We start from the raw sequence: 8,387 nt of genomic DNA, 5'->3' as shown, positions 1-8,387 counted from the left end.
GTAAGCATAAGAGTAGGCAGAGAAATTCTTCGAGGATTTATGAACATAATGATTTGAAGAATAATGCACATATCCACAATCCTTAGATCTTTCCTGCGAAACAGACGGGTTAGCACGATGATGCTCATATGAGGACATTGATCCTTTTGAGGAATTTGATCCTCGTGAGGAGTTTGGTCCGTATGAGAACTTGGATCCATATGAAGAATTTGGTCCATATGAAGAATTTGATCTAGGGTTCCTATTCATCACAGGTGGTGTCATGATGACATTCACCTGATTATTTTCAAGGCACCTTTGGGGAACCCAGATTTTCTTCATAGGAGAACTGTTCCTGCAGTTAGTGCCAACATATCTAGCAAATACTTCACCATTCTATTTTTGAACAGTTTATAGTTGGAGCCAAATGACTCATCAGAAGAATATGAAGATTCACATGTAAAGCCAGATAAAGTACATGGATCCACTAAAGGTCTCTTTGCAGCAACCCATGAGGTTTTGGGATACTGCTCAGGGCTTCCAGTAGGTCCCATCAGCATTAAGTTTCCTCTCAAACGCAATACCCTCTTTCCTAGGGTTCCTATTGAGGATTTGCTTTTTAAGCACATCACAAAGAGCCTGATGCCCTTTGAGGGTTTTGTACATGCCTGTGTTATACAATTCCTTCAGCCCTGCATCATCAGTGATACTAGCAATGTCCTCAGATGAGGAATTAGTGATAGCATAGGAAGTTGAAGAATTTGCAGCAATGGAAGTACTTGAGCATTCAGGTGAAGAATTAGCAGTTTCACGTTCAATGCACTTCAAACATGGAGGAACAAATTCATCCTGATTAGCGCTGATTTGTTGAGCAAGTAATGAACCATGCTCCTTCTGAAGATCTTCATAACTCACTCTTAACTGCTCAAGGTCTTGCTTTCTTTGAAGAAATTCATAATAAAGCTTCTCATGATCAGATAGGAGAGTGTTATGATGACCTTGAAGATTTTCAAACTTGGACTGAAGACTCTGAAGATTTTTAGTCAAAATTTTAGTGCGATCCATTTCCTCGCCCAACATATCATCGCTTTTATCTAGCATGTTTTGAACTTTTTCCAAAGCTCTTTGTTGTTTAGTGGCAAGGGAAGCAAGTTTGACATAACTGGGTCCAAATTCATCACCAGATTCATCATCACTAGACTCAGAAAAGTAGCATTCAGTTACCTTGGCACCTTTTGCCATAAGACAAGGTGCAGAGGATGATGATTCTGAATTAAAAGTCATAGCCTTGCGCGGTTCCATGAATTCTTCGAACCAGGGTTCATGGTGAGATCGATGAATTTCATAAACCTCAGAGAGTCGGTCCCAGATGAGTTTCGCATGGCTGAGATGCATAACGTTCCTGAACTGATTTTGTGAGAAGCTGGAGCAGATGATGTCCTTCGTCGTGAGGTTGAGTAGCGTGTATTTGCGAATATCATCAGCCTCCGCCATCTTGCATAGGTCAGTAAGACCAATCTCAGTGATGGTCCAGAGTTCGTCGTTCATCACCATCAGGTGCTTCTTCATCATGGCCTTCCACTTGGGATAATCATGACCGTCAAAGATGGGGCATGTCACGGTCTTCATTCCTGTGGTCGACATAACTAAAACTCCAGGTGCTAAAACCAAAATCACACAGAACAAGGGAGTACCTTGCTCTGATACGAATTGAAAGTGCGTTAAGTTGACTAGAGGGGGGTGAATAGGCAATTTTTATGAATTCTTCATTGAGGAATTTCAGGGTGAGGAAATTCCTAAGAGAAGAACTACTTGCAGTGGAATAAGTACTCAGAAGTAAACATAACAGAACATGAGTCTTCATTATGGAATGAAAACAAGCACAGAGTACAGAAAGCGTAAACACGGGATAAATAGAATGAAGACAAACAGACTGAAGAATTTGAGCTGAGGAAATAGAGAAAGTCTTCAGTCAAAGTCTTCAAACAGATATGAACAAGCACACAACACAGAAATGAGGAAATGGAAGTGTCGGTGTCAAAACCGGCGGATCTCGGGTAGGGGGTCCCGAACTGTGTGTCTAAGGCGGATGGTAACAGGAGGCAGGGGACACGATGTTTTACCCAGGTTCTTGCCCTCTTGATGGAGGTAAAACCCTACATCCTGCTTGATTTATTCTTGATAATATGAGCAGTACAAGAGTTGATCTACCATGAGATCGGAGAGGCTAAACCCTAGAAGCTAGCCTATGGTATGATTGTATGTTGTCCTACGGACTAAAACCCTCCGGTTTATATAGACACCGGAGGAGGCTAGGGTTACACAAGGTCGGTTACAAAGGAGGAGATATACATATCCGTATTGCCTAGCTTGCATTCCATGCCAAGTAGAGTCCCATCCGGACACGGGACAAAGTCTTCAATCTTGTTTCTTCATAGTCCAACAGTCCGGCCAAAGGATATAGTCCGGCTATCCGGAGGCCCCCTTATCCAGGACTCCCTCAGTAGCCCCTGAACCAGGCTTCAATGGCGATGAGTCTAGCGTGCAGTGTTGTCTTCGGCATTGCAAGGCGGGTTCCTCCCCCGAATACACCATGGAAGAATTTGAATACAAGGATAGTGTCCGACCCTGCAAAATAAGTTCCACATACCACCATAGAGAGAATAATATTACCACGAATCTAATCTGCTGACATGTTTTGGGAGCATGACATCACGCCACGGCCCGGTAATTATTTGAACCATCTTCCTTTAACCAGCCCCGCACATAACGCGAGGCGGTTTCTTGACACGTCTTGTCAAAGCAGAGATCGTGTTCCCCTTATTACAGGATTCTCATCAATACGGACGTAGGTAACCCAACCACTCCATCAATTATGGCGCTTGGTGGATAAGCGAGTTTAACCAGGCTAGTGGGGGCGCATAGTTTAGTCCGCCCTTATAAAGTGATAAGATCTCGCCTTTTTCTACCCACGCCTTCTTCCTCCTTACTCATCCATTCTCGCACACTCGAGCTCCAACGCCCAAGTCCGCATCTTCCTCCTCAACTCTCTCTAAAACATGTCCGGAGCGGGAGGCAAGTGGATGGCCTCCTCCGTCATGGAGGGGCACATCAAAAAGTTACGCTGAGCCGGATACTTAGCCGTGGATATTGCGCATCGGCTGCCAGCCGCGGGGCAGGTCATCCCTACCCCAGAACCTCACGAGAGGGTGGTCTTCCTCCCTCACTTTGTCCGTGGACTGTGGTTTCCCCTCCATCCATTTGTCCGCGGCTTGGTGGGCGGACAACAAGTGGAATGCGGCGGAGCCATGGTGGGTAAGATGCCCAATGTCACATGGCTCGAGGGCTCCTTCATGGAGACCATAAAGGGGTGGCAATTGGGGTGGTTCTACATCACCGAGCCGCGCGACACCAACTGGGTGGCGGCCCCCGAGTTTTGATCCGGATTCCCCACGTGGCTCACTTCCTGGAAGGAGAAGGGCCTGTCCTGGGGTTCATCGGTGGAGCTGGACGGACTCCAGAAATGTATCCGGAACATGACAAGCAAGAAACTCAAGCTTGTCAACATAGTCCAGGTCATGCTCTTCCGCCGGATCCTCCCATGTCAACAACGAGATTTCAACTTATGGGAGTTCGACCCAGCCCAGCACCAGACTCTAAGCGAGCTCTTCGACACGATGCATAAAGACGTCTGGAGGGTGCTGTTCAAGGTCGCCGAGGTCCCTCCCTCTCTTACCGAGGACCGCGGGCTAAGCGTGAAGTGCCCTGCAAATCCGGTAAGTTCTGTACATCTGGTAGGATATTTATTTCCCATAGCTTAACAATGTGCGGGGTCTGAGCTCCCATGCCCTTGACAGGACTGGGTGGAGGCATCGGAGCAGATTAACTGCCCAGCCCCCCTGCCCAAAGACACCGTGGACGCTCTCCTGACGGAGATGCTGACTCCAGCTCCTTAGAAAGTGCCGGAGAAGACCAAGAAGAAGGCCAAGGGAACCTGAAAGAGTTCCCTGCGCCAGGTGGTATCAGACTCATCGTCCGATAACTCCGCGACGCACTCCTCCCATGAAGACGAGGAGGAAGATGAAGATGCTCCCCCTCCAGCCGGGGGAGACAAGAAAAGGAAGGCCACCCCAACTGGGGAGGCCGAAGGGTCCAAGAAGGGAAGGACTCTTCTTCCGAACCGCTCCACCACCGCCGCCGAAGGCGAAGACGAGTGGCTGCTCAGGGCCAAGCCCCTGGTGAAGTCGTAAGTATTCGGATACCAGAGTAACTCATAGCATACCTTTGTCGCACTGCTTCTCCTAACGCCGAATACGATTATGCAGACCGCCCCAAGCCTGTATCGACATATCCTCGTCGGACGGCTCCTTGGATTCGTCGGATATGGATAGCGATCCACTTCCGACCGCCTCCTCCCCTTGCCCTACGGACAATGCCGAGGTATTGTCTCAAGGGGCACCGAGCAGGGGGGAGACAGTCCCAGAGGCACCTCAAGGCGACCTTCCGGACTCCAGGAGCAAAGGGAGAAAGGCTCCCGGGGGCTCCAAGTTCGGCCCTCAGCCGAACACCACGCCGGAACCTCTAGTGGTTCCAGACTCGGGCAGGTGACCTCTGTCCATCCAGAAGCACCGGGCCACCTGCTGGGAGCGCTTCGCGGAGCTTCCATCAACGAAGAGCACCGCACTATTATGAGTGCGGTGATCAAGAAGGTTCAGTACGCCAAGAGCGGACTGACTGAAGCCTGTGCCAGCCTTCTCACAGGCTTTGAGGTAAGTATTAAAATATAGGAAAAATGTTACCGCATAGACAGTAGCCCCTGATGCTCTGTTTGGTGTTCACAAATAAAAGCCGAATAGAGGATCAAATAATATATGCAGGAGTCTAATATAAGTATGTCTATATGCATATGCAGGCTTCGCTGCTGACCTCTGCCGCACTGACTGCGGAGGTCGGCGCACTGAAGCGGGACCTCGAGGGGTCCATGAAAGAGCTCAGCCTTGCTAAGAGGCAGCTCGAGGAGAACAAAGGTAAGTAATACCTAGTCTATATATATATATAAGATGCGATTGAAAAATGACAGGATCATCATGAATTTGCCAGGGGCCACGACCGAAGTGGCAACCCTGAAGCAAGCGCTGTCCGAGGCCGAAAACAAAGTGGCCCAGGAGCGCACCAAGCGGGAGAAGCAAGAGGCACGGATGGGCAAGGTGCAGCAAGAGCTCCAAGCTCTCGTGACGAAGCATGAGGCGTTGGAGCTTGACTCGAAGACGCGAGAGTCTGAGCTTGCCGTGGCCCTTGAGAGCGCAAAGAATGCCAAGGCTGAAGCCCAAAAGGCCCTCTAGGAGATTGAGGTGATGAGGAAGATAGCGGTGGGTAAGGCATTCAATATGCAAAGCAAGCATGTGAAAGTAAATTACTTGTTACTTACCCGAGTCCGGAGCTCTCCAGGAGCATTCGCAGATTTGCCCCACAGCGTGTCGGATGCCGCAAAGTTTTACCAGGCCGAGGAGGGAAGCTCGACGGAGAAGCTGTTCTGGTCTCAGTATACTGGGACTGAACACCCGATGCCTATGAGCGACCAGCTGAAGCAACTGGTTGAGGTGCACAAGGCGGCTGAACAGGCCATGAGGGGCCTTATAGTCCGGTTGTGGCCTGGCGACGCCCTTCCCAATAGCTACTTCGGCCTAGTGATGTGGCTTGTGGATGCCTTCCCACGGCTGTAAGTCATAAACGGTCCGTCTGCATCGAAGGTGCACGCCGGGCTTTTGCCCGTGCCAAGGTGCATTGGGCCAAGATGGACGCCCTAAAGCTGGTGAAGGAGGGGCCACCGCAGGGCAAGGAGCATGGCCACCCCGAGATGTATTATGAGGGTTTCCTGAAGGGTGTCCGTGTTGTAGCAGACGAGTGTGCGAAAGATGTAATATTCGAATGAACTTGCTCGTGTGATCCTGTATGATGAAAACTTGTTCATATGTGCTATGCAATGCTTGTTTGAATTTAAAATATTACCTTCTGTTCGGCTGTTTATCAAATATGAGAGATGGCTAGTCGTCGGCTTCTGCCCCCATGCCACGAGTGCTGGGGTGTTCGGGATAAAACTGAGCACTCTTTTTCCCATTTTTGGGTCCTTCCTGGGAGGTGCTCAGCACAACAAAGAGGGCAATCGGACTATAATGCGTTATCACTCTCACTTAGCCATAGATTCTATAATTTTAAATTTTGGCGAAGCCCGTAGTATTCGGAAGGCCGAATTCGGGGCGCTATACACGCCTTAAGCCGGACAAAGCCGACTCCTCGCTCTAAGTGGCATAAGTCTTTAGGGACTCGAAACCTCTCGAACAGCGACCAGTCTCTCTCCTTATCATGACAGTTAGTTTTAGCTTTCTCTACTGAGGTGCTTAGCCAAGCTGAACCGGGGCACAATCGCAGTAGTTCTCCCAGTGCTACCTTAGCCGATATAGCAGAACTTAAGGCACCAAAACATAGGAGCCGGGCAAACCCAACTATTGACCCAAGACATGATTCGGAGCTGATGCATATAATGCTATAAGTTCGGGGTGCCGCACTGTCGAAAGTGTTCGGACTTCTCATGCCGTAATAAGGGGTATGCTTAAGCCCCTAGCGTATTAGCCGTACCAGAGTGTACGGGTGCTGGATGTCATGAATGAACATATATATATATAAAGAAGAATAGAGAATGCAATAATAGTCTAGTGCTATGCATTGTTTATTCAAAAAGGTGCGTTAAAGCGGAATGATACAAGTAGTGGGATAAGCAAAAGTAGGACTATTTGACATGTCCCCTCCAAGGGCAAGCTGAGGAATGATATTAAAGCAAGTATTTCACTTGTTATCGTAATCTACCTAGGGGTTCCGTGGTGCGACGTAGATTTCTACCTCCTTGGTTGCTGCTTCATGTGTTCGGCAATCATACTGCCGGACAGGGTTTCCAGAGATTAAAGTCCTGAAAGAGAAAAATAACAAAGCGGGAAGCCCCTAGTGCGGTTGAGCCGCGTCTTGGGGCGTGCCGTAGTTGTGCCCCCTCCCCACATATGCCCATGGTATTTTCAATGCGTAATTATGGACGCGCGGCACGTATTTCGCCATTTGGCTGGGACTGGGGTGGGGGCCGCATTGCTATGCGAGCTCGGGACATGCCAGCCGGTCTTGTTGCCGATTACTCCGGGCGCGCTTGAAGGTGTCCGGGTCCTTAATCGCCGAACTGGTGGATTGCCTTAAGAGGCTGCTTTGCGATTCTATTGCGAGGGCCGCAGTGTGCTCCTCCGTGCGGAGAGAGCGCTCTGCGTTTCCATTAACTGTGGTGACCCCCCGAGGGCCTGGCATCTTGAGCTTGAGGTATGCATAATGCGGTACCGCATTGAATCTCGCAAATGCGGTTCGCCTGAGCAATGCATGATAGCCACTGTGGAACGGGACTATATCAAAGATTAACTCCTCGTGGGGTGGTCCCTGCGATCGAAGGTGATCGGACAAGAGGACCATGGGTTGAACTTTGGGGCGACTGGCTCCAACGCATATACGTCCCTCAGCGCACGCTTTCTCTCCCTCTTGGGGATGTGGGTTGCGTATATCATGTTCACCGTCCACACTTGTGGGGGGAACCTCTTCTGTCCTCCGGTGTTTGGCTGCTAGGGCTCCTCTTCGTCATCACTATGTAACCCCTTATCTTTGTTTTCGGCATTTAACTTGCCGGCCTGCTTGAACACCCAACAATCCCTGTTGGTGTGTTGGCTGGCTTGTCGGGGGTGCCGTGTATTTGACACGAGCGATCGAGTATACGGTGCAAACTGGACGGGCCCGGAGTGCTTCTTTTGAATGGCTTTTTCCGCTGACAGGGTTTAGAGCCTTTGAATCCGGCATTGACTGTCGTATCCTCGATATTGTCGCTGTTAATGCAGCACTTGTGTTTTTTGGGACATGACCTGCCATTGCCATCCTTGGTATCTGAAGTACCATGGTTCTTTGATATGTTATTGCTGCGAGCCAGCCAACTGTCTTCCCCCGCACAAAAGCGGGTCATGAGTGTTGTGAGGGCTGCCATAGATTTCGGCTTTTCCTGGCCAAGGTGCCGGGCGAGCCACTCGTCACGGATGTTGTTCCTAAAAGCTACTAACGCCTCTGCATCCGGACAGTCGACGATTTGATTTTTCATTGTTAGGAACCGTGTCCAGAATTGCCTGGCCGATTCCTCTAGTTGCCGAATTATGTGGCTCAAGTCATCGGCGTCGGGCGGTTACATAAGTGCCCTGGAAGTTGTTGAGGAATGCGGCTTCCAGATCTTCCCAACAGCCAATGGACTCTGCTGGCAAGCTGTTGAGCCAATGCCGAGCTGGCCCTTTGAGTTTGAGTGGGAGGTATTTGATGGCGTGTAGATCATCACCGCGGGC

This window comes from Triticum urartu, chromosome 2 (assembly GCF_003073215.2).
Source record: "Triticum urartu cultivar G1812 chromosome 2, Tu2.1, whole genome shotgun sequence".
Taxonomy (NCBI): Eukaryota; Viridiplantae; Streptophyta; class Magnoliopsida; order Poales; family Poaceae; genus Triticum; species Triticum urartu.
The sequence above is the reverse complement of the archived record's forward strand: the minus strand, read 5'-3'. Positions refer to the sequence as shown.